Consider the following 26,802-nt stretch of genomic DNA (forward strand, 5'->3'; position numbering starts at 1 on the left):
TCAAGAGGGATGAGAGTGCCCAAAGAGATTGCCTATGGGCACATCACCCTGAAAGCGCCCAATCTCCGCTGATCTCAGAGGCTAGAAAGGGTCGTGCCTTGTTAATACCTGGATGGGAGACCGCCTGGAAATACTCGGTGCGGTAGGCTTCTTTCTATGTTGTTGGCCTTGACTTGTTTTTTTTGTTTGTTTCCCAAGGTGACCATCTTGGCGTTTGTCAAGAGGGTTGAGCATGCCTGAAAAAATCTACTATGGCTGCATCAGCCTGAAAGAGCCAAATCTCATTTGATCTCAAAGGCTAAGCAGGGTTGGGACCTGGTTAGTACCTGGATGGGAGACCGCCTGGGATTTCTCGATGCCATAGGCTTTTTTTTAAGTTGTTGGCATTGACTTATTTTTTGTTTTATTCTTTTATTAAGTATAAGTAGAACAACATAAATATAACAGTCAACTATACAGCATGACCCAGGGTCACAATTACATGGTAACAAAAAATAGGCAGCCAAATAACTCTGGGTTCTCAGAGGGGAGTCCTAGAGTTTCATGCAGAAAAGAGAGAAACCCCACCTCCGACATGTAGTACAGTATAACTAATGCAGCTCCGTTCGGACAAATGTAATCATGGAGAACAACTGGGACCACCGCGAGCCAGCTTATCATGACCTATGTGAACCAGAGTAAAATATGAGCCGGTCGTGTCCAGAACCCTGGGGTTCTTCTGGGTCCCAAAGGCTAGTAAGGAGACAAGGCATAGTCAAAAGGGAGGACGGGGGAAGAAGAGAGTGCAAAGACGGAGAGAGAGGAGGGGGGGGGGATGGCGGCGGGGAAAAAAAGGAAAAATAAAGACAAAAAGGGAGGGGGGGGGAATGCCACCCAGGGCAGACATGGCCTACGTAGGTAAACGTTAGATGTTCAGTCTTTTTCTGGGACCGGGGAGCTGCTCACCTCCCGAATGTAGTCTCAATTACCAGTAAAATACCTCCAGGGCCTCCATGTAACACTAAATGCCTCTTCAGTGTTGTGAAGGGTGGCGGTCAATTCTTCCATCCGGAGAATATGATTGACTTTGGAATACCACAGCACCTTGGATGGGGGCTGAGGCTGCCTCCACAGTGTGGGAATGCAGGCCCGGGCGGCGTTCAGGAGTTGCATCGTGAGGGTTTTTTTGTATTTTCGAACAGGCTGTTTGGTCAAGTGTAGAAGGCACGCTGCTGGGTTGTCTGCGATATCTACATTTCTGAGAGTTTTTTTATCGTCCCGGTCACCTCCACCCAAAAGTTCCTCAAGGCCGGGCATGCCCAGAAAATGTGTCCCATGGTCCCCGTATCTGAATTGCACCTCCAACAAACATCCGGGATCGATCTATTCATTTTATTCAGAAGGTATGGGACTCTATACCAGCGTGAGACTATCTTGTATCCTTATTCTTGATATTGGTTTGCGATGGAAGCTTTATGTACTAAGGTCAGGATCTTCCCTATCTGTTGTGGGGTAAATGTGATGCCTAAGTCCCTCTCCCATTTGTGGATAAATGGTGGGGGTCGACTCCTCCTCCTGACTACTCAATAGGTTGTACAGGAGGGAGAGGGTGTGTCGCACAGGTTCCCTTTTGTGACAGATGGATTCATAGGGTGTCAGGTCTCTAGGAGTGTAGGGGGCCCTTTGTATGGCCAGAAGAAAGTGACGAAGTTGATAAGCACTAAACAAGTCAAGCAGAGGGTCAGAAAGCTCGGCGACAGTTTGCGTGGTCGGGAGCCCTCCCGAGGGCCACACCTCTCCCAGACGCTGTTTCCCCACCACTGTCAACTGTCGCGGTTTCTTGTTGGTAAATCCCGGTGGGAAGTCTGGATTACCTATAACCGGAGTCATTGGTGATGGCAGGGGAGCAATGTGTGTGCAGCGGAACAACCTCCGCACAACAGCCAACGTAGCTCCCACTACGGGGTGACCTCTGAGGTCTTTTGGTAGGGAGGACAGGAGCCACGGGGAGGTCAATAGGGGAATGGATCCATCCTCAATCTCCATCTCCACCCACTGCTTGTGTGGGCCATTACAATGCCAATCAACGACTCTCGCTAGCAGAGTCACTCTGTAGTATTGTCTGAGATCTGGGAGACCCAGACCCCCCTTGTCCTTTGGTCTGGCAAGCAATTGCAAACGGGCTCTGGGCGGTTTGCACGCCCAAATAAAGTCCCGGAGCAGCACCTGCAGTTGTCTGAAAAAAATTGGGGGTAACCGGATCGGTAATGTCTGGAACATGTATAAGATCTGCGGCAGGGCCGTCATTTTGAATGCATTACAGCGCCCGAACCAGGTCAGTGTTAAAGCATGCCAGTTTCCCAAATCAGATTTCAGTCTATTCAGGAGAGGGACAAAATTAAGCGGGTACAATTGCGCTAAATCAGCTGCGATGTCAACGCCCAGGTAACGTATAGATAACGTATATTCAGCCCAGTAGAATGGAAAAGCGGAGTGGAGCCTCTTGGCCTCACCATCCGGGACCGATATATTCAATACAGCTGACTTGGCGCAATTGATTTTATAGTTTGATAGGCTGCCGTATCACTGGAGAGACGCAAGTATATTGGGAAGCAAAATGTGTGGATTGGAGACGGAAAAAATTATAACATCAGCGTACGCCGCAATTTTGTGGTGTGCCGAGGGTTTGGATATGCCAGTAATATTCGGGTCATTCCGAACGTGACACATAAGTGGTTCCAGTGTCAGAATAAAAATTAGGGGAGACAGATGGCACCCCTGCCTCATCCCATTAGTGATGGGGAAAGAGTCCGAGCAGCACTCGTTCACCCGTACCGCTGCCGACTGTGTGGAGTAAAGCGACATCATCATGTTGGGGCCAAGACCTATATGTTCCAGGGTGGCCTGCATAAAGTGCCAGGCCACCCTGTCAAAGGCCTTCTCCGCGTCCGTTGACAACATAAGCAAGGGCCTTCCCTGTACATGCGCCGCATGGATTAAATTGAGGACTCGGGCCGTATTGTCTCTAGCTTCCAACTTATTTTTATTTTTTTTGCTTGTTTCCCAAGGTGACCATCTTGGCGTTTGTCAAGAGGGTTGAAAGTGCCTGAAGAGATTGCCTACGGGCACATCACCCTGAAAGCACCTGATCTCGTTTGATGTTGGAGGCTAAGAAGAGTAGGGCCTTGTTTAGTACCTGGATGGAAGACCGCCTGGGAATACCAGGTGTCGTAGACTTCTTTTTATTTTGTTGGCGTTGACCTGTTTTTTTTTCGCTTGTTTCCCAAAGTGACCATCTTGGTGTTTCTCAAGAGGGTTGAGAGTGCCTGAAGAGATTGCCTATGGCCACATCACTCTGAAAGCACCCAATCTCGTCTGATCTTGGAGGCTAAGAAGAGTCGGGCCTGGTTAGTACCTGGATGGGAGACCACCTGGGAATACCAGTTATTGTAGGCTTCTTTTTATGTTGTTGGCGTTGATTCGTTTTTTTTTTTGCTTGTTTCCCAAGGTGACCATCTTGGCATTTGTCAAGAGGGTTGAGAGTGCCCAAAGAGATCGCTTACAGCAGCATCACCCTGAAAGAGCCCTATCTCTTCTCTGAGGCTAAGAAGGGTTGGGCCTAGTTAGTACCTGGATGGGAGATGGCGTTGGAATGCCAGGTGCCGTATTCTTCTTTTTATGTTGTTGACATTGACCTGTTTTTTTTCGCTTGTATCTCAAGGTGACTATCTTGGCATTTGTCAAGAGGGTTGAGAATGCCCAAAGAGATTGCCTATGGGCACATAACCCTGAAAGCGCCCGATCTCCTCTGATCTCAGAAGCTAAACAGGGTTGGGCCTTGCTAGTACCTGGATTGGAGACCACCTGGGAATACTAGGTGCTGTAGGCTTCTTTTTATGTTGTTGGCCTTGTCCTGTTTTTTTTTTCACTTGTTTCCCAAGGTGACCATCTTGGCGTTTGTTAAGAGGGTTGAGAGTGCCCGAAGAGATCACCTACGGCCCCATCACCCTGAAAGCGCCCAATCTCGTCTGATCTCGGATGCTAAACAGTGTCGGGCCTGGTTAGTACCTGGATGGGAGACCGCCTGGGAATACCAGGTGCCATAGGCTTTTTTTTTATTTATTTATTTTTTATTTAGTAGTATGCGACATACAATGCAAAGGCAACTTCACAGAATGTGTGATACAAATAGTTACAAACAAACGATCATATTGCATGGATATCAGAGCCAATGGTAAGAAGTCCGAGGAGAATAGCACGTGTACAGCTTTGTGGTCATATCAAGATGAGATTAAAGCTCCATCTCGTTGGGATCCTCTACCACTTAAAATATTATTGATACTAGCCCTGCTACCCTCGAAGAGTTTAGATATCCATAGATAGGGGAAGAGTATTGTGTAGTAGTCAAATGGGGTCGGAACAAATACATTTTCTTTTCCCTTTTTTGAGTTAAGAAGGGAAATAGTAGAACTGAAAGGAGGGAGAAGGGGAAAGAGAAGATTGGGGAAGGAAATGGCAGAAAAGGAAAAGAAGGGGTAAGGGGGGTGTCGTGGGTAGAGTGGATAGGGTGGGGTCCCCTCCCAGGGAGCAAGAGACGCCCTCGGCTCACCAGCTCATCAGCTGTCCAACGTTTGGAACAGCGATCTCCAACGATCACCATGAGCTTACTATGTCTCGCGGAGGTATTCTTCCGAAAAGCGAAACTGGGTCCAGTAGAACCATCTGTTCCCATGCTCCTCCGTTTTATCCCTCATTGTGGCAGTCAGGTCTTCCATTTGTTCAATATCATTTACCCTTGCGAACCACTGGGTCACCATTGGAGCAGATTGCTCTTTCCACTGACTTGGGATGCAGGCCCTAGCTGCATTGAGGAGATGTTTAAGTAAGGACTTATGATAACGCTTTCTCGACATAGGAGTTAGATTGAGAAGAACTGCTGCGGGATCATTGGCTAAGGAAACGTCTGTGAACTTGTGGATGAGTCTCAGGACAGGCTGCCAGAATGTTTGTAATTTAGGGCATTCCCAGAAAATGTGGAGAATGGTGCCAGCCTGTTGCCCACAGTGACAGCAGCGGTCAGATTGACCGGGGAATATTTTGGCCAACACCACCGGTGTACGATACCAGCGTGTGATCAGCTTATATGAGATCTCCTGATATTTACTGCAGAGTGACGACTTATGGGCGAAAAAGAGTATTCTGTCCTTCTGTGGTTTGGAGAATGTAGTTTGTAAGTCCCTTTTCCATTTAGCTAGGAAGGGTGGATCCGTGGAGGATTGTGCGTCTGTCAGGATTTGGTAGGACCTAGAGAGGGAACCACGAATTGGGCCATCATCCAGGCAAAGTTCCTCGAAGGGGTGGAATTGTCTAGAGAAGAACGAATGGTTAGGTAGTGATCCGAGGAAATGGATTAGCCGTCTAGCTCTCCAGCTATCCAATGCAACAGGTACTTGCTCTAGCAGTATGGTCCCCATGGGAATCAAGCCCGTGGGTCCAAGAATTAGGGCTGCTCTCAGAAGCCCTTTCGGGGCTTGCCTGGTAAAGGCCTGGTCAGACAGGCCCGGAGGGAATCTAGGATGTCCAATAATTGGGGTCATAGGAGAAGGGAAGTTAGTCAGGTGGGAAAGGTGAAAAAAACTATCCATCTCGGCGAGCGAGGGGCCAGTTAACGGGTGAGTAGTCACACAGGGCTCCAATGGCCTCCCCGCCCAAGGCAGACCAGCCAGTGGAACCCGCGCCATCTCCTGCTCTAGCTTGACCCATAGCTTCAGTTCCCCATGCCGGTGTCTTATCACATATGGTCCCCCATCGGATAGTGTCCGCTGTGTACTGCGCATGCGCAGTACACAGCAACACAGATTCCGAAAATTGGCGAGCATGAACGGCGCCTGCGCACTGAGTCCAGGTTCTATCCCCACTATCCAAGTGGACATAGAGTAAGAATATAAAAGAGCCGAGCGCAGCGAGGCCAAGCCCGAAGCGTGGAAGCAAAGCTCGCCTGCGAGGGGCCCTCTAATATTCACATCCCTATGTCCGTTTGGATGGTGGGGCTACCACCTCCACTCACCGCGCAGGCGCCGTTCAGCTTCGGAGATTTTCCGAATCTTCGTCTGCTCCGTACTGCGCATGCGCAGTACGGCGCGGACACTATATCATGGCCGGACAGTATATGGCAGAACACCAGCACCAGTCAACCGGTGTCATGTGCGTCGCTGTGTAATATAGAGCAGGGTCCGGGAAGCCAATACCTCCCCGCAATTTCGGTCGCAATAGCATTGCCCTACCAATACGCATATGTTTTCCGCGCCAGAGGAACTTGATAAAGATTGAGCGAACCGCATGAAAGAAAGTCTGGGGTATTTTGATAGGTAAGGCTTGTAGTAGATACAGAAGTCGTGGCATCGCGTTCATCTTCAACACATTACAGCGTCCGAACCATGACAGAGCTAGTGGGTCCCATCTTTTAAGGTCCGCTGTAAGCCCATCGGCTTCTTTTTATGTTGTTGGCTTTGACCTGTTTTTTTTGCTTGTTTCTCAAGGCGACCATCTTGGCGTTTGTCAACAGGGTTGGGCGTGTCTTGAAGAGAACGCTTATGGCCACATCAACCTGAAAGCACCCAATCTCGTCTGATTTCAGAGGCTAAGCAGCGTCAGGCCTAGTTAGTACCTGGATGGGAGACTGCCTGGGAAGACCAGGTGCCATAGAAGGATCTGGTCTGGTTAGTGTCTTGATTGGGAGATCGCCTGGGAATACTGGATGCCGTAGGCTTCTTTTTATGTTGTTGGCTTTGACCTGTTTTTTTTAGCTTGTTTCCCAAGGTGACCATCTTGGCTCTTGTCAAGAGGCTTCAGAGTGCCCAAAGAGAGTGCCTACAGCCAAATCACCCTGAAAGAGCCTAAAAGCCTAAAAAGGGGCGCTGCTCACCTCCCGAATGTAGTCTCAAGTACCAGTAAAATACCTCCAGGGCCTCCATGTAACACTAAATGCCTCTTCAGTGTTGTGAAGGGTGGCGGTCAAATCTTCCATCCGGAGAATATGATTGACTTTGGAATACCACAGCTCCTTGGATGGGGGCTGAGGCTGCCTCCACAGTGTGGGAATGCCGGCCCGGGTGGCGTTCAGGAGTTGCATCGTGAGGGTTTTTTTGTATTTTCGAACAGGCTGTCCGGTCAAGTGTAGAAGGCACGCTGCTGGGTTGTCTGCGATATCTACATTTCTGAGAGTTTTTATCGTCCCGGTCACCTCCACCCAAAAGTTCCTCAAGGCCGGGCATGCCCAGAAAATGTGTCCCATGGTCCCCGTATCTGAATTGCACCTCCAACAAACATCCGGAATCGATCTATTCATTTTATTCAGAAGGTATGGGACTCTATACCAGCGTGAGACTATCTTGTATCCTGATTCTTGATATTGGTTTGCGATGGAAGCTTTATGTACTATTGTCAGGATCTTCCCTATCTGTTGTGGGGTAAATGTGATGCCAAAGTCCCTCTCCCATTTGTGGATAAATGGTGGGGTCGACTCCTCCTCCTGACTACTTAATTGGTTGTACAGGAGGGAGAGGGTGTGTCGCACAGGTTCCATTTTGTGACAGATGGATTCATAGGGCGTCAGGTCTCTAGGAGTGTAGGGGGCCCTTTGTATGGCCAGAAGAAAGTGACGAAGTTGATAAGCATTAAACAGGTCAAGCGGAGGGTCAGAAAGCTCGGCGACAGTTTGCGTGGTCGGGAGCCCTCCCGAGGGCCACACGTCTCCCAGACGCTGTTTCCCCACCACTGTCAACTGTCACAGTTTCTTGCTGGTAAATCCCGGTGGGAAGTCTGGATTACCTATAACCGGAGTCATTGGTGATGGCAGGGGAGAAATGTGTGTGCAGAGGAACAACCTCCGCACAACAGCCAACGTAGCTCCCACTACGGGGTGATCTCTGAGGTCTTTTGGTAGGGTGGACAGGAGCCACGGGGAGGTCAATAGGGGAATGGATCCATCCTCAATCTCCATCTCCACCCACTGCTTGTGTGGGCCATTACAATGCCAATCAACGACTCTCGCTAGCAGAGTCGCTCTGTTGTATTGTCTCAGATCTGGGAGACCCAGACCCCCCTTGTCCTTTGGTCTGGCAAGCAATTGCAAAAGGGCTCTGGGCGGTTTGCGCACCCAAATAAAGTCCCGGAGCAGCACCTGCAGTTGTCTGAAAAAAATTGGGGGTAACCGGATCGGTAATGTCTGGAACAAGTATAAGATCCGCGGGAGGGCCGTCATTTTGAATGCATTACAGCGCCCGAACCAGGTCAGTGTTAAAGCATGCCAGTTTCCCAAATCAGATTTCAGTCTATTCAGGAGAGGGACAAAATTAAGCGGGTACAATTGCGCCAAATCCGCTGCGATGTCAACGCCCAGGTAACGTATAGATTTTTCAGCTCAGTAGAATGGGAAAGCGGAGCGTAGCCTCTTGGCCTCACCATCCGGGACCGATATATTCAATACAGCCGACGGTGCAATTGATTTTATAGTTTGATAGGCTGCCGTATCGCCGGAGAGCCGCGAGTATATTGGGAAGCGAAATGTGTGGATTGGAGACGAAAAAAATTAGATCGTCAGCGTACGCCGCAATTTTGTGGTGTGCCCAGGGTTTGGATATACCAGTAATATTCGGGTCATTCCGAACGTGACACATAAGTGGTTCCAGTGTCAGAATAAAAATTAGGGGAGACAGAGGGCACCCCTGTCTCGTCCCATTAGTGATGGGGAAAGAGTCCGAGCACTCTGAAAGCACCCAATCTCGTCTGATCTTGGAGGCTAAGAAGAGTCAGGCCTGGTTAGTACCTGGATGGGAGACCACCTGGGAATACCAGTTATTGTAGGCTTCTTTTTATGTTGTTGGCGTTGATTCGTTTTTTTTTTTTTTCGCTTGTTTCCCAAGGTGACCATCTTGGCATTTGTCAAGAGGGTTGAGAGTGCCCAAAGAGTTAGCTTACAGCAGCATCACCCTGAAAGAGCCCTATCTCTTCTCATCTCTGAGGATAAAAAGGGTTGGGCCTAGTTAGTCCCTGGATGGGAGATGGCTTTGGAATACCAGGTGCCGTAGTCTTCTTTTTATGTTGTTGACATTGACCTGTTTTTTTTCCGCTTGTTTCCCAAGGTGACTATCTTGGCATTTGTCAAGAGGGTTGAGAGTGCCCAAAGAGATTGCCTATGGGCACATAAGCCTGAAAGCGCCCGATCTCCTCTGATCTCAGAGGCTAAACAGGGTCGGGCCTTGCTAGTACCTGGATTGGAGACCACCTGGGAATACTAGGTGCTGAAGGCTTCTTTTTATGTTGTTGGCGTTGACTTGTTTTTTTTTTTTTGTTTGTTTACCAAGGTGACCATCTTGGTGTTTGTCAAGAGGGTTGAGAGTGCCTGAAGAGCTCGCCTATGGCCACATAACCCTGAAAGCACCAGATCTCGTCTGATCTCAGAGACTAAACAGGGTCGGGCCTTGTTAATACCTGGATGGGAGACCAGTTGGGAATACTAGGTGCTGTAGACTTCTTCTCATGTTGTTGGCGTTGACTTGATTTTTTTTTTTGTTTCCCAGTGCCTGAAGAAATCTCCTACGGCCACACCACCCTGAAAGAGCCCAATCTCATCTGATCTCAGAGGCTAAGCTGGGTTGGGACCAGTTTAGTACCTGGATGGGAGACCGCCTGGGATTTCCAGATGCCGTAGGCTTCTTTTTATGTTGTTGCCGTTGACCTATTTTTTTCCGCTTGTTTCCAAGCTGACCATCTTGGTGTTTGTCAAGAGAGTTGAGAGTGCCTGAAGATATTGGCTACGGCCACATCACCCTGAATCTGTTCCATCTCATCTGATCTTGGAGGCTAAGCAGGGTCGGGCCTGGTTAATGCCTGGATGGGAGACCGCCTGGGAATACAAGGTGTCGTAGGCTTCTTTTTTTTTCAAATATAATTTTTTCTCCAAATAGGGGAAGACGGTCCCCCGAGTACATAATGCAACAGAGAAATACAGAGCAAAAAGCAGCTGAACAATACCTGATACAGGTATATTTGCAACTGTGAGTCTGCCTTCCATCAATCACAATGATTCGAGGCACGGATAAAGTACTGTACCAAGATGCAGGGTCACACAAACCCCAGGTCCCTCCGGCATAATCCATCCAGAGGAGGGGGGTGGGGCCGTCATTCCCAATTTTCCACTCTTTCCAAAAGAGAGAGGGGGTGGAGGGGGTGAGAGATAGGGGAGTAAGGCAGAAAAGAGAACGGTTGAAAGATCAGAAAAGGAGAAGAGGGGACGAGACACGATGGCAGCCACTGTCCAAGGGGCCAGTCAAGGAAAGCTCAGAGCACTAAGGCGATAGCAGGCGACATCCTTCCAGCGAGAATATAAAGGTATTCCAGATGTCCCAGGTTTGTTTAAAAAATTCTTGTTTACCTTGTGATGTGAGGATCAAGTCCTCCATTTTTTTTAATGTCCTCTATTTTCCTAAGCCAGTGAGTAATGAAAGGGGGGAACATTTTTTCCAATAGAGAGGGATGCAGGATTTCGCCGCATTTATCACATGCCGTAAAATTGATTTTTTTGTACTTCTTAATGGGAATCTGTGAATGGTGCAAGAGAAAGAATGCAGCCTCTTCCTGGATGGAGAAGTCTGTGAATTTTTGTGTTATGCATCAGATCTCTGTCCAGAAGTCCACCAAGCTGGGGCAGGACCAAAAAATGTGCAGCAACGTGCCCTCTTCTTCTCCACACCTCCAGCATATGTTCGAGGAAGAGGGGAAACATTTCTGCAGCTTTGATGGTGTCAAATACCACCTGGTGAGAAGTTTAAAATTCGTCTCCTGTATCTTCGTGCACAGCGACATTTTGAGAGCCAAAGTGATAATGCGTTGTCTCTGTGCTGGGGAAAATGAGCAATTAAGGTCCTTTTCCCAGTTGGACAGACAGGTTAAGTGTGGGTAATCTGTTTGAGAGAGAATGTGGGCCAAAGGGCCTTCGCTCCTGCATAGAGTCTCAAACTCCGTCTGAGGGCGGGCAAACGTTTGAGGATTGGGGATGGAATGGACAAAATGATGTCGTTGCGCCGCTCTCCAAAAAGGCAGTTGTAAAAGCCCTGTCGGATCTGTTAGGGTTGAGAAAGAAGGCCATTTTCCATCAATGACGAATTTAGATGCATTGTCTAGGTTGGAATTTCTAAGTGGGTCCCCAGTTCAAAGGTTGGATGGTCACATATAGGGAATAGGGGGGAAGTCAAAGACGTGAGTGTGTTTTGGGTAGCGATCAGGTGACTGACTTTCAACTATGCCCCTATAGTGGGATGTGACATAAATTCTGTGGGTAAATACTTATAGCACCACATGGCGCTTCTTTTTTTTTAACAGCACAAGTTTATTGAACAACTCAGTTATAACAAGATATTACAGTAGGTACAAACATTAGCCTCTTCATAGGTGATGGACAGTAATACATCTTACATTAAGGAAAATTCCTGACAATGATAGTATAGACTCCAATATAGCTCACTCCACACACGTATGCAGATTTTCCACCCACCTATCCCATATTTTGTGGTATTTGGCTGGACACCCACGATTTCTATACACCAGTTTAATCAAGGGTAGCTTACTATTAATGCCCATTACCCATTCCTGCATAGTAGGCATGGTTGGACGCATCCAGTATTTAGCCACAAGCTTTCGTGCGGTAAACAGCGTAGAGTGCAAAAATGTAGCCAAGTATTGATCAACAGAGGTATCAGGAAATATACTAAGTAGGCAACTCTTAGGGTCAAGTTGAAGGGGTGAACCCATGTGGTCATGTAGAAACCTGACAATCTGCCCCCAATACTCCTGGACCAATGGGCATTGCCAGAGAAGATGGTAGAAAGTACCAGTCATACAAGAGCAACGGGGACACTTCGGGTTATAGTCAGGATGATACTTAGCTATCCGGATAGGGGTGAGATAGGACCTGTGTATCACATAGTACTGCGTTAGTCGGTCAGGTAGGCTAAGCGAAGCCTGTTGAACGTTCTCAAGGGCATCCTCCCATTCCTCCCCATCAAAGGGACCTATGTCCTCTTCCCATCTCAACCTGGCCCGTTCAGTGGTTTGCGCCACCAAGCGGCCCCGGAGTAGGCCGTATAGAGTCGAGATCAATTTAGCCGGTTCGTCTCCCATAATTACATCTGTCAAAGCCAGCGACTGTACATTCGGGAAGTCCTGAGCAAATTGCGCACGAAGCGCGTGTCGCAATTGCAAGTAGCGAAAGTGCATATGAGGGGGTATTTTAAATTCCACTTGTAGGGAGGGAAAATCCCTTACGCCCATAGGAGTCACCACCTGATACAGAAAAAGTATCCCTCTAGAAGCCCACAAGTCTACATCTGGTAAGCCAGACATCTCACGAAGCAGGGGGTTGCGCCATAGCGTTGTATGTGAGTGGTAATAGTCAGCTCCCAGTAATCTAAGGGCTAGTTTCCAAATACTCCGGTGGTGTGGCAGGATCCGGGACCGGGCATCCCTAACCCCACCACCCCGAAAAATTATCTGAAGGGGAGTATCAACAAGGGATTCAGCCCTCCCGCCCACCAAGGCCTGATATCTGTGACTATCCGCTCTATGGAGGTGATAAAAATGGGAAATCTGGGCTGCTATGTAGTATGTGTGGAAATCAGGGAGAGCCAGTCCCCCCATAGAGGTCGGGTTTTTAAGTGTGTTCCATGCCAACTTATGTCTAGATGGGCCCCAGATAAAGGTGTTTAAGACACCGTCTAATGTTTTAAAGAACGCCACGGGGACCATGACAGGGGAATGCCAAAGTACATAAAGGAGTTTCGGCAGGAGGATCATTTTAGTAATATTAATCCGTCCCATAACCCCAATAGGGAGACAGGACCATGCCTTAGTCTTCTCCCGCACATACAGAAGCAGTGGTTTAAGATTAAGGTGAATATACTCCCCAGGTTCCCTCGTAACCTGCACTCCCAAATACTGAATGGAGGATACCCTGGAGAGCGGGAGAGAAGCTGCATCCCGGTCCGGGGAGAACAAGTCAATGGGTAGAACCTGCGACTTGGTCCAATTAATACGCAGACCGGAATGACCACCAAACTCCTCTATGACCCCCAGGGCAGCCTCCAACGACCGACCCGAGTCCTCTAAATACAGTAAAGTATCATCCGCATACATACTTACCGATTCCACCAGAGAACCGCGTCGGAGGCCTACTACAGCCGGGTGTGCCCGAAGTGCAGCAGCCAACGGTTATGCCGCCAAAGCATATAACATAGGAGACAACCCTGACGTGTGCCACGGCCCAGCTGAAAGGGGTCCGACACCCATCTGTTAACCGCTACTCTAGCCATTGGGCGATAGTATAGGAGAGTAATCCATTTAGCAAAATTGGGGCCAAACCCAAATTTACCCAAGCATTCCCAAAGATAATTCCACTCAATGGAATCAAACGCCTTAGCGGCATCCAGTGACACGACCACCCTCGAGCCTACTTTGTCATGCTCAGCCTGGATATTCATATATAACCGGCGGATATTAATGGCCGTGTTTTTCCCGGGCATAATCCGGGTGAACAAGTGATAGGATGACTCCACTCAGACGGTGGCAAGTACTTTAGCCAAAATTTTAATATCTGCTTGGAGCAGCGAGATGGGGCGATAGGAATCCGGGCAGTGGGGATCCTTTCCTGGCTTGGGTATCACTATAATAACTGCCTGCCGTAGAGTATCAGGTAGGGACCCGGAGTCAAATATGTGTGTATATAATCTCAACAATTCTGGCACTAGTGTCTCAGAGTAGTGGGCATAGAAATCCAGGGGAATACCATCCAGTCCAGGGGCCTTAGCCGTTGCAAGGGATGCCACCGCTAGCCTAATCTCATCTGCCGATATCGGGGCCTCAAGAGACTCAACCTGAGCCTCAGACAGGTGGGGAAGAGAGATATCTCGGAGGTATGCCCCAGTCTCAGTCCTCGGCCTATGTACCTGCGACTCATAAAGGGCAGCATAGTAAGCACGAAACATGGTGGCCACTGTTGGCGGATCAGTCACCTCCTCACCCCCATTGTCAGTCAACGAAACCACCACTGGGGGCTTGGAGTCCCGATGCGCCAAGTAGGCCAGCAACTTTCCCGCCCTCTCTCCTTGTTCAAACACCCGTTGCTTAACAAAAAACAACTTTTGCTTAGCCTGTTCAATGTGGAGGTGATCTACTAGCCTTGTGTGGTGTCGTAATACCTGGGCCTTAGCAGGTGTGGGGTCAGTAGTGAAGTCAGTGGTCACCGAGGCTAGCTCCCGTAGGGCATTAGATAGCAAAGTCTTGGAGGTACGCTTCAAACGGTTAATCCGGTGTGTTAAAGGGGAGCGTACGTGCAGTTTAAAAGCCTCCCAGGTACAGTCAACCGGAGCCGTCCCCTGATTAGTAGTAAAGAAAAACCCCCATTCATCCCCTAAGTCTTCGCTGTCACTCAAGGCGGTTAACCAGAAGGGGTGAAGCCGCCATGGTTTCGGTCCAGTAGGTCGGGTCAAGGAAAAAGTTGCCCAGCAAGGAGCGTGGTCTGACAATGATCTAGCATAATAGCCCGTGTCTACTAGCCTGGGTAACAACTGGGCGGACACAGCAATATAATCTATACGTGACATGGTGGAGTGAGTTGCAGAGAAACAGGAGTAAACACGTTTAGCCTGATATTTAAATTGCCACAGATCTGTAAGAGAGAATTCCTGAAACGTGCGACCTAGGCCAGTATCTCCCGGTAAATGATCCCCTCGAGTAGAGCTCATTCTATCCACCCCCGGATTCAAAACCATATTAAAATCACCCAGCCAAATTGCTGGGACATTAGGGTGTTGAGCCATAAAAGATAATCCCTCTGTAATTAGTCTATGATCGTAAGGCGGGGGTACATAATAGGCGAGAATAATGTACTGTTCTCCGTGCAATAAGCAGTGTATAAATATATATCTGCCCTGCAGGTCTGTCTGCAAAGAAACCAAGGAAAACTGTGCCGTTTTAGATATCAATACAGACACCCCGCGAGAATAGGACGTATGGGTGGGCCCATCCAATCCACGGGCGACGCAAAGCTATTTGCAATCTCCCAGTTATATGCGTCTCCACCAGGACTGTGATATCCGCTCTATAAGTTTTGAGACACCCAAACACTGCCGCCCTCTTAATTTTATCCCGAATCCCCCTGACATTCCACGTCAGCAACTTCAGGGTACCCATGGCGTGGTCTCAGCCAATATCACAAGGAGGAAAATAGTATCCAAACCACCCCTCAAAGCAGTATCCATTCCCATATTCATCAGAGTATACATGAAAAAGAGACATTTGTCTGTTCCATAACCAAATAAAGCTTGTGCCATAAACTAAGCATAAAACATAACATACTATAACATAATAACTACAACCCATCCCCACCCTCCCTGCTCTCAGCCACCCCAACTTGGCTGGAGCTCTCTTCCCAAAACAAACCATTGAACACTAGGCAATGTCAATAACAATAAGCCACTGGACCCAGTGACAAGACCAAGTCTTCTCCCGTCATAACCCGGCTTGTAGGCCGGAGCCGGACCATGCGTCCATTTCCCACCCCACTCCCATTGGTGCGGTGCCCAGTTCAGCAGCGGGACATAACAGTCCAGTAAAGGGCATGTATCAGGAGAAAGTCAAAGTTCTGCAGTCCCATGCAGCAAGTCCAGATGACCCGCGTCCCCCCCACCCCCCCAGGGAAAGGGCCCAATAGAGCCCGCCAAGCGGGTCCCCCAAACTAAGAGGGAGGGGGAAGGGGTATTGTGTAACGAACCAGGGGGATGTCCGCAGAGCGTGGCCATAGGCAGCAGTAGATGTTCAGTCAACAAGAGCAACGGCCATCCATGTTAGAGAGGGGGAACAGAAGCATCAATTCAGGGACTGAGGATAATGAACCACGCATAGGCAGTCCAACAGCGATCTGCTTGCACACGGGCAAATAGAAAGGGGGGAGCAAATAGAGTACTCACAAATCTTCCAACGATTTTAGTCTCGAGGTGGCCGATTTCGAGCCGCGTCTCTCTGGTCCAACCAGGAAACTGCCATCTCAGGATCTTCAAAAAAGTAGGCCCTATCTTCCCCCACTACGCGGAGTCTGGCCGGGTACAACATGGCGTACTTGAGGTGATGTGCCCTGAGGCGCCTCTTGACTTCCACAAATCGGGAACAACGTTTTTGAACTTCTGCGGAGAAGTCGGGAAACACTGAGATATGTCCGTTCTGAAACGGGATGTTGCCTTTTTCACGAGTAAGGCGAAGGATGGCATCCCTATCCCGGTAATTTAGCAGCTTAGCAATGCACGTGCGAGGAGGTGCCCCCTCCGGCGGCGGGCGGGCAGGCATTCTGTGGGCCCTTTCAATAATAAATGAGGTAGAAAACGCCTCCCTACCGTAGGCATTAATCAGGAGAGATTCCAAAAATGTCGCCGGGTCAGCCCCCTCGGAGCCCTCCGGCAGGCCGATAAAGCGGAGGTTAGATCTGTGGGCCCTATTATCAAGGTCGTCCTGTTTCTGGGCCAGCTGCTGGAGCTGCTTTTGCACATCCTCCTGGGCATGCTGCAGAGGGAACAGGACATCTTCGGCCTGACTGATCCAGGTTTCAGTTTCCTTCACTCTGTCACGCAGTTTAGCCTTGTCCTGTCGGATAAGTGAGACATCCACCTTAACCTCCTCAAGCTTAGTTGTCAGTGTGGTCTGGCAGGTACTGTAGAAATCGGCTCAAGCACCTTCGCCGTGTCTGAGGTAGCAGGTTCTGCAGCCGGAGTGGACTGTCCGCCATGTTGGCCCTCATGGTCCCGCCGGAACTTTTTAAGAGATGCCGCCGCTGCAGACTGCTTCTTCGTCTGAGACATCGTCCCAATGTATGCACGAGAAAGTAGCGGGTATTACACCGGTAAGATCGTAGGTAAAATAGTCAGTGGGCACCCAGGATCACTACAGGAGATCGCGGTAGGAGCAGAGCTCAGGTCACAAGCGTCCTACTCCATTGCTGTCCAGGCCACGCCCCCCCCCCCCACATTGCGCTTCTTAGCGGAATTCGGGAGTGAGCTTAGAAAGATTGTTTCGATTCCAGTCCAATACACGCCCCAGATGGGAGGCCAGGTAGTAGCGTCGCAAGTCAGGGAGAACCAACCCTCCCTGTTGTTTAGACAATGTCAGCTGTGACCGCTTAAGTCTGGGATTTTTGTGGGCCCAGTTAAATTGAGTGAGCAAGGATTGAGCTTGCTTAAAAAACGAGACTGGAATCTGGATCGGGAGAGCTTGGAAAAGATAAGTAAATTTAGGGAGTATGTTCATTTTAATGAGATTGCATCTCCTGAACCAGGAATGGAGGTCAGAATGCCACCCGTGAAGCAAACTGCGGATCTTAGTGACAAGGGGTGGGGGGAAGTTCAACATAAACGTACGCGCGATGTCCGGTGGAATGTAAGTACCTAAGTACTTAAGGGCTGTATGGGTCCATTTAAATCGAAAATTGGACTGCAAGTCTATTAACGTTTGCGGGGGGACTGCAACCCCCATGGCCTTTGATTTCAAGAAGTATCCCGTAGATCTGGAATTCCCGAAGGAGATTTGGCAAGGAAACTCTGGGATTCGTCAGCGAGAACAGCATGTCATCCGCGTAGGCAGATATCTTGCACTCAATAGTACCCATTTGGAGTCCCGTTATGTCTGAGTTTTGTCGAATTGTGGAGAGAAAGGGTTCCAATGACAGTGCGAATAATAGGGGCGACAGGGGGCAACCCTGTCTGGTCCCATTCCCGATGTCAAGGGGAGATGAGAGAACCCCATTCGCTTTGACTTGAGCTGAAGGGCGTGAGTATATCTTACTTATCCATGCCAGCATCCGTTCACTCAGACCTATATGGCGAAGGACCGAGAACATTAATGTCCATTTGACCCGATCAAAAGCCTTCTCGGCATCAGTACTCATGAAAAGACATGGGGTCCCAGATGACTTTGCTTTATGGATCAGGGTAAGCACCTTAATGGTGTTGTCCCTATCTTCCCTGGTGGAAATAAAACCTAACTGGTCAATATGTATAAGGGACTGCAAGTGATGTGCCAATCACGTGGCGAGGATTTTAGAGAATAGTTTTAGGACCGAATTTAGGAGGAAAATGGTTCTGTAGCTCCCACATAGGCCCGGGTCTTTGCCCTCCTTAGGTATCAACGAGATGTGGGCTCCAAGGGTATCCTCAGGAAAATCCCCATTTGAGCTCAGAGTATTAAATAAATTCACCAAGCGCGGGCCGAGAATAGGGAGGAAGGTCTTAAAGTATTGTGCGGTATATCCGTCAGGGCCCGGAGCCTTACCCACCTTCGGAGGTCCCACGGCTGTCTTGACTTCTTCCAGTGTGATCGGGTCCTCCAAGTACTCCCGTGATTCCAATGAGAGGGTTGGTAGACCAGAACCGGTTACATATCTGTCTATATTGTCCTGTCCAGACCCTGAATCGGGCAGGTTGTAGAGATCAGAGTAACATTTTTCAAAGACTTCGGCTATTTGGGTTGGGGTAGAGGCCCTCTGGCCATTCTCATCTATCAACTGTGGTATGTAAGAGCCAGATTTCAACTCCTTTACCGACCTGGCTAAGATTTTTCCGCATTTGTCCCCTGACTCCTACATCAGTTTACGACAAAACTGGAGTGCCGCTTTTGCTTTATAATGGAGTAGGTCAGCAATATGGGTACGGAGTGTCCCCAATTCGATCTCTAAGGTCCGTGAGGGGGAATGTTTATGTTTCGCTTCCACAGAGGCAAGTTCATGAAACAGATTAGCAAGCTGTTCCTTCCGTGTTTGTTTGATGCGCGCCCCGTGCCTGATAAGTACCCTGCGGAGTACTGACTTGTGAGCCTCCCAAATTATCCCCGGGTCACAGTCCTGCGTTTAGTTTTCTTGGAAATAAAGGTCCAATTCCCTGGTTACATCTGCTAAAACTTCTGGTATCTGGAGGAGGCTCTCATTAAGGCGCCAGAATAGAGACCTAGGTGAGGGGTTCCTAGAGAGGGTGTAGGTAAGGGTTACAGGAGCGTGGTCGGACCAAGTAATATGGCCGATGGAGGAAGAGCTCACCAAGTGCAGTTGGTCATGTGGAATCAAGAAGAAGTCTATCCTCAAGTATGATTTGTGAGGGGAAGAGCAAAAAGAGTAGTCCCTTTCCCCAGAGTGTTGCAGACGCCAGACATCAACTAATTGGTCATTCAGTAAACACTTAGTAATCCGCTTTCTAGAGGAAATGAGGAGCGAGGAGCAAGAGGCAGAAGTGTCAACCGATGGCGAAAGGGGACATTAACGTCCCCACCTAATATCAACTGGCCCTCCCGAAAGTCACATAATCTGTGCAGGGTAGTTCTGAGGAACGTGTCTTGGTGATCATTGGGAGCGTACACAGTGGCAAATGTAAAAAGGCGCTCTCCAATGTGGCCCCTAAGAAAAAGATATCGGCCCCCAGGGTCCACCAGAGAATCCTGGAGAACCCAGGGGAGCCTGCTAGAGATCAGAATGGAGACTCCCTTGGTCTTAGAGGAGGGGTTAGTAGAGTGGTAGACCTTAGGGAAGGATCTCGACCATAGAAAGGGGAGGGTAGTATTTTTAAAATGTGTTTCTTGTATAAAGGCCACATCAGTACAGGAAGTCATCAGTTCTCACAGGAGGATCCACCGTTTTTCAGGGGAGTTCAGTCCCTTAACGTTTAGAGAGGTGACCTTGACTGAGTCTGCCATCGCTCCTCGGGGAGGGGGACGTCAGAGAAAAGCAAAGAAAGTTGAACCAAGGTAGGTTTTGGGTAGGTAATGCATGGCGGGAACTAAGGGGGAGAAAGGAAGGGCAAATGGAAGGAAAGGTAAAGGGAAAAAGAGGCCGGGCACCTCAACCCCAGGGGGAGAGGGAAATTAAGGGTTGTCCGCACTCAACAGTACAGGAAGGGTATACTAAAACAGCACAATTATGCTATAGCGCTTACCAGATGTACACTGGGTTTAAAGCGCTGTCCTACTTGGGTTGGTGGGTAGACAGGTCGGAGAGGGAGCCCCCGAATCCTAGCCCCCCCAGTCCCGGCAGTGGTAAATGTCACGTCTGATACCGGTATGCAAGTAAAAGACAATCAGTAACATCATAGAACCAAAAAACAATAGTATAACCAAAACAGAGGTAGAGCATATAACTGTCAGCACTGAGGGGTCTCCTCGGCTCGCCCTAAACGTAGGCATGCACGAGGGAGCCTGTCACAACAGAAAAGGCATCACAGAATGGGATCCACCACCCCCCGTCCCATACCCCTAAAGTACATGCAGTCCCCGAACAAATGCATTTCTCCCTTTGGCAGATTGTCCTCTCCTTACCCCCTCTCCCCCGTCCACGCCCCAGGGGGAAAAGGGGCAGGGAAAGGGGGAGTGGAAGGGGGGAGGGAAAGGAGGGAAGGGAAGGGTGGGAAGGGGGGAAGGGAGGGGGGAAACAGGGGAGAGGGGACAAACATGCGGAAATGTCAAGTCCTTTAGCGCACTCCCACCAGCAAACACCCAGACCCCATAAATTTCAACTCCTCCCCTCCATGGTCACCACATCAAGATGAAAGAGGAGCAGCCCTGGTCGGTGCATAGAAAATCCGTCAGGCAAGGGGCTGGGGCCACCATCCCTCCATCCAACGGGAGACTTTACCCGAGCAGCAGTCCTGGGGCCCGCCAATTAGTGTCTCTCCTGCATCGCCATCGGGGGCTGTGTAGAGCATCCAGAGGGAGGCTGGGACTGCCCAAACAGTAAGGGGTAAATCCTCCAGGGGGGTCCAGAGTCACCCTGGAGGGAAGCAGTGTCTCGTACCAATAGGCTCAATAAATAAGTCATCCAGGGTCCCCGAAAGCTGCAGAAGGCAATGTCGGCAAAGAGTAGGTGGGAGCCAAAGGGGGGGACGAGGGGCACAACCAGGGGGAGGGGACACATATGCGGGAATGTCAAGCCCTTCCAGTACAGCGCACTAGGTATCACTCAAACCCCCCAAAGTGCAACTCCCCCATCTAAGGTCAAGACTCCAGAAGGGAAGATGAGCCGCCCTGGTCTGTACATGAAAGAACTTGCTGCCAAGGGGTTGGGGCCATCATCCCTTCCTCCAATGGGAGATGCCACCGGCATGACAGCCCCGTGTCTTGTCAAGTGGTGCCCCTCTGACAATGTCGTTGTGGTATATGTGGAGCATCCAGGGAGAGGCAGGGGCCACCCAAACAGTGAGGGGTAAAGCCTCCAAGGGGGACCGGTGTTAGACAGGAGGATAGCGGTGTCTTGTACAAGTTGGTTAATTAGACAAGTCATCCAGTGTGTTCCTGTGAGCAGCGGAAGGAAAGGTCGGTAAGGATTATGAATGGGTGGGGGCCAGGGAGTGCATAAAACTGCCACCAGATGACCGGGGCAGAGAGGGCAAGGGGATGAAAGTCAGATCTGGTAGGTGGGGGCGGGGGTGAGGAGTTTCCCTCATATTACTCACATTGGCCATCCCTTGAAGCTGAGCGCTCTGCATACCCAGGACGTTATTCTGTATAATCTAGCCTATGTGTATACAGTAGCCTGTCTTTTGTACACATTAGCCAGTCCTCTGTATACACTAGTCTGTCTGTATACACTAGTGTATACAGATAGGCTAGATTATACAGAAGAACGTCCTGGGTATGCAGAGATGGAGGCTAGGGTATACAGAGAGAGATGCTAGAGTATGCATACTTGCTAGTGTATACAGACGGGCTAGTGTATACAGAAGACCGGCTAGTTTATATAGGGAGGCTAATGTGTGCAAAAGACAGGCTAGTGTATACAAATAGGCTAGATTATAGAGAAGAACATCTTGGGTATGCAGAGAGAGAGGCTGGGTTACACAGAGAGGATGGTGTATGCAGACTTTCTAGTGTATACAGACGGACTAGTGTATACAGAGAGGCTTGGGTATACAGAGAGCTAATGTATAAAGAGCAGCTAGTGTATACAAAAGACATCCAAGGGTATACAGAGAGACTTGTGTATGCAGAAGACCGGCTAGTTTATACAGAGAGGCTAAAGTGTACAAAACACTGGCTAGTGTATATAGATAGGCTAGATTATACAGAAGACCGTCCTGGGTATGCAGAGATGGAGGCTAGGGTATACAGAGAGAGAGTGAGAGGCTGGGTTACACAGAGAGGCAGGAGTATGCAGACTTGCTAGTGTATACAGATGGACTAGTGTATACAGTAGACCGGCTAGTTTACACAGAGAGGCTAATGTGTACAAAAGACAGGCTAGTGTATACAGATAGGCTAGATTATACAGAAGAAGGTCCTGGTTTATGCAAGAGATGGAGGCTAGGGTATGCAGAGAGAGAGGCTTGGTTACACAGACTTGATAGTGTATACAGACGGACTAGTGTATACAGAGGACCGGCTAGTTTATACAGAGAGGCTAATGTGTACAAAAGACAGGCTAATGTATACAGATAGGCTAGATTATACAGAAGAACGTCCTGGGTATGCAGAGATGGAGGCTAGGGTATACAGAGAGAGAGGCTAGAGTATGCATACTTGCTAGTGTATACAGGCGGACTAGTATATACAGAAGACCGGTTAGTTTATACAGAGAGGCAAATGTGTACAAAAGACAGGCTAGTGTATACAGATAGGCTAGATTATACAGAAGAAGGTCCTGGGTATGCAGAGATGGAGGCTAAGGTATACAGAGAGAGAGGCTAGAGTACGCATACTTGCTAGTGTATACAGATGGACTAATATATACAGAGGACCGGCTAGTTTATACACAGAGGCTAATGTGTACAAAAGACAGGCTAGTGTATACAAATAGGCTAGATTATAGAGAAGAACGTCCTGGGTATGCAGAGATGGAGGCTGGGTTACACAGAGAGGCTAGTGTATGCAAGCTTGCTAGTGTATACAGACGGACTAGTGTATACAGTAGACCAGCTAGTTTATACAGGGAGGCTAATGTCTACAGAAGACCGGCTAGTGTATACACATAGGCTAGATTATAGAGAAGAACGTCCTGGGTATGCAGAGATGGAGGCTAAGGTATACAGAGAGAGAAGTTGGGTTACAAAGAGAGGCTAGTGTATGCAGACTTGCTAGTGTATACCGGTGGACTAGTGTATACAGAGAGGCTTGGCTATACAGGGAGCTAATGTATAAAGAGATGCTATACAAAAGACAACCAAGAGTAGACAGTGAGGCTCGTGTATACAGAAGACTGGCTACAGAGAGGCTAATTTGTATATTTGTGTATACAGATAGGCTAGATTATACAGAGGAAGGTCCTGGGTATGCAGAGATGGAGGCTAGGGAATCCAGAGAGAGACTGTGTTACACAGAGAGGCTGGAGTATGCAGAAGACCGGCTATTTTTTTTTTACAGATAGGCTTGTGTATACAGAAGACAGTCTGGGGAATTCAGTGAGGCTAGTGTATGCAGAGAGGCTGGGACACCGAGACTATTGTAAAAAGAAGGCAGGCTAGTGTATATAGATTACGGGCACGTGTATACAGAAGACAGAGAGGCTGGTGTACACAGAGAGATTAATGTATAACGAAAAGCTAGCGTGTAAAGAAAACAGGACTTTATTTTTTGCTAATGCAACTACTTCTGAAACATGTAAAGTGTTTTTTTCATATTTTGGTGCTGTTAAAAAGTGGTGTGTTGTCAGTGGTGAAATCAATGTGACAGTTAATGTGGAGAACTACAAATATACAAAATAGAGCAAAAGAGTGCTAAGTTTATTTTGTTAAGTCATTGACCGTTATTGGTTTGGCAGTACATGGTTTATTTTGATGTAAGATAGTTTTATTCTCTACTTATAGCCGAGTTTTAGACGACTTTATTATTAGCATTATTCGCATTATTCCTATTTATTATGCAGAGTGTAAGTATTGCAGTGAGACGATATTGCTTTTGAAAGATTTGTATTATTATACATAGCATTGTTAGCAGACCAATAGGACAATTTACATGGCTTAATATTGCAGAGCGTAATTTATCAGGAAAGAGATCCAAAGCGTTAGTTGCAGTAGCTTCATAAAACTGAGAAATCGTTGCATTACTCTAAATTTAAAAGTTGTTCCGGTAGCACTGAAAAGACGATATTAGATGAGTGATCTACACATTTCGTTTACTATTTCGTTTACTATTGCAGAGAGATACCGGCTAAATGTTAATATGTGCTGCGTGTAAGGTAGAAATAAGATGGTTAAGTGTGAGCTGGTTTACCAGGATTTAGAGATAGTAATCTGTTTATTCTAATAATAAATATAGCAAAATAACTCTAAAATTAATATTGAGACATTATAATAAATAATTTCATTACTCTAAATGTAAAAGTTATCCCGGTAGCACTGAGTGGACTGATATTAGATGAGTGATCGTTGTAGTACAAATTCAGTTTCCTATAGCAGAGCAAAGTATGACATGGCAAAGAGACAAACTGCTTTGGAAATGTGAATGTGAATTAGAGATGAAATGTCAATCCCCATTGGTTACTTACAGGTTACCATTAATACAGTTAACACGGCTACGTACAGCAAAGTGTGAGCTAAGCAGCTAAATATTACTTAATATTGCAGAGATTAAGTATTGCAGTTGAAAAGAGATCGGAAGCGTTGTTTGCAGTAGCTTCAAAATGACTGAGAAATCATTTCATTACTCTAAATGTAAAAGTTATCCCGGTAGCACTGAGTGGACTGATATTAGTTGAGTGATCGTTGTGGTACAAATTCAGTTTCCTATAGCAGAGAGATACCAGCTAAATGTGAGAAGAGCAAATAAACTGTTCACATCGGTAGCATTGCATTACTCTTAACATGTGCAGCGTGTAAAAAAGCAATAAGATGGTTTTGTATTATCCTAAAATTAGCAGTATACGTAATAAAGGTGAGAAGGTAACCTGGATTTAGACATAGCAAACTCCATAATCGAATTTAGCAAAATTAGAAAGGATCATATTGAGACAGTATATACAGGTCGAGTTTAAGTGGAAATACACAAAATATCTAGCTTACCTTTACATTGTTCAATAGAGCGTTGCAAAGTAATACCAAGGCAGAATGTCGGAATAGCAATTAGATGAGATGATTGCTGTAATCATGAAATATCAGCAAGGTTTCTATCGGATGAGAAAGTATATTAAATGGCAAAGTATGACATGACAAAGAGACAAATTGCATTACATGAAATGTCAATCCCCACTGGTTACTTACATGTAAACGCGGCTACATACAGCAAAGTGTGAGCTAAGCAGCTAAAGGGTATTTAAGAGTAAATTGACTTAGCTTGAAAATTCCAACGTGTAAATCGTTACATTAATTTTGTTACGCACGAAGACGGCTTACACTGACTGTTTTCCGTTTCCACTGGTTATCGGCATAATGTATCAGTTACCATGAACATTAATAGTGATAGACAGCTTACATTAGGATGTATGCATGAGGTGAATGTAAAATAGTTGCATTATGTGTTATTAATGTAATCAAACTGTATTGCTATGCTTTGCTACTGCAACCACTTCTCAATCAAGTAAACCGGCCCAATGCTTTTCTCACATTTTGCTGCTGTTAAAAAATGTGTTGCAAGTGTTATATGTTACAAATGGTTATCATTGTGACAGTAAATGTAGAGAAGAAGTAATACACAAAATAGAGTCAGAAAGAGAATCCTATTGCATAGAGGTAGCGAGAGATGGTTGGTTTACTCTTAATGTGCAGTGTGTAAAAGATTTTAAAAAGATGGTTTTGTGTGACTTTTGCTTTAACGTAAAATTAGCTGTAGACATTATAACTTATTACAATGTTTTAGAGATAGTAATCTCTATAAAATAATAATAATAAGTATAGCAAAACAAATTAGGAAAATATTGAGGCAGTATATATAGGTCGAGATATAGTGAATACACAAAAGTGATCAAGGAATAGTTGCAAAGTCAAGGGATAGTTGCAAAGGTACATTATTTAAGAGTAAATTGACGTAGCTTGCAAATTCCAACGTGTAAATCGTTCCATTAATTTTGTTACGCACGAAGACGGCTTACACTGACTGTTTTCCGTTTCCACTGGAAAGAGAATCCTATTGCATAGAGGTAGCGAGCGATGGTTGCATTACTCTTAATGTGTAAAGGTTTTAAAAAGATGGTTTTGTGTGACTTTTGCTTTAACGTAAAATTAGCTGTAGACATTAAAACTTATTACAATGATTTAGAGATAGTAATCTCTATAAAAATAATAATAATAAGTATAGCAAAACAAATTAGGAAAATATTGAGGCAGTATATATAGGTCGAGATATAGTGTTTACACAAAAGGGATCTAGGGATAGCTGCAAAGTCAAGGGATAGTTTCAAAGGTACATTATTTAAGAGTAAATTGACGTAGCTTGCAAATTCCAACGTGTAAATCGTTCCATTAATTTTGTTACGCACGAAGACGGCTTACACTGACTGTTTTCCGTTTCCACTGGAAAGAGAATCCTATTGCATAGAGGTAGCGAGCGATGGTTGCATTACTCTTAATGTGTAAAGGTTTTAAAAAGATGGTTTTGTGTGAATTTTGCTTTAACGTAAAATTAGCTGTAGACATTATAACTATGGTTAGGTTTACAATGATTTAGAGATAGTACAGTGGAAACGTTTATTTGTACACTAACTACACTAACCAGCTGATACTGGTTGAGCAATAAAACTGTTTTATTAAGATGTAAGACTAGTTTTATTCTCTACATATAGGCTTTTCAGAGAGTTGTATAATATAGACGACCAATAGG

The 26,802-nt window shown here is 47.1% G+C and overlaps 5 pseudogenes; all 5 read left to right on the top strand.

Moving 5' to 3' along the window:
- Positions 1-3,316: 3,316 nt before the first annotated feature.
- On the top strand, positions 3,317-3,435 carry LOC143931822 (5S ribosomal RNA; annotated as a pseudogene).
- Positions 3,436-3,749: 314 nt separating this feature from the next.
- LOC143931271 (5S ribosomal RNA) lies at positions 3,750-3,868 on the top strand (annotated as a pseudogene).
- Positions 3,869-3,969: 101 nt separating this feature from the next.
- Positions 3,970-4,088, top strand: LOC143932272 (5S ribosomal RNA; annotated as a pseudogene).
- A 5,305-nt stretch (positions 4,089-9,393) lies between these two features.
- Positions 9,394-9,512, top strand: LOC143931839 (5S ribosomal RNA; annotated as a pseudogene).
- Positions 9,513-9,574: 62 nt separating this feature from the next.
- On the top strand, positions 9,575-9,694 carry LOC143931891 (5S ribosomal RNA; annotated as a pseudogene).
- The last annotated feature ends 17,108 nt before the right edge of the window (positions 9,695-26,802 follow it).

This window comes from Lithobates pipiens, unplaced genomic scaffold, assembly GCF_037356315.1.
Source record: "Lithobates pipiens isolate NorthernLeopardFrog02 unplaced genomic scaffold, aLitPip1_a1.2 Scaffold_25, whole genome shotgun sequence".
NCBI classification, from domain to species: Eukaryota; Metazoa; Chordata; class Amphibia; order Anura; family Ranidae; genus Lithobates; species Lithobates pipiens.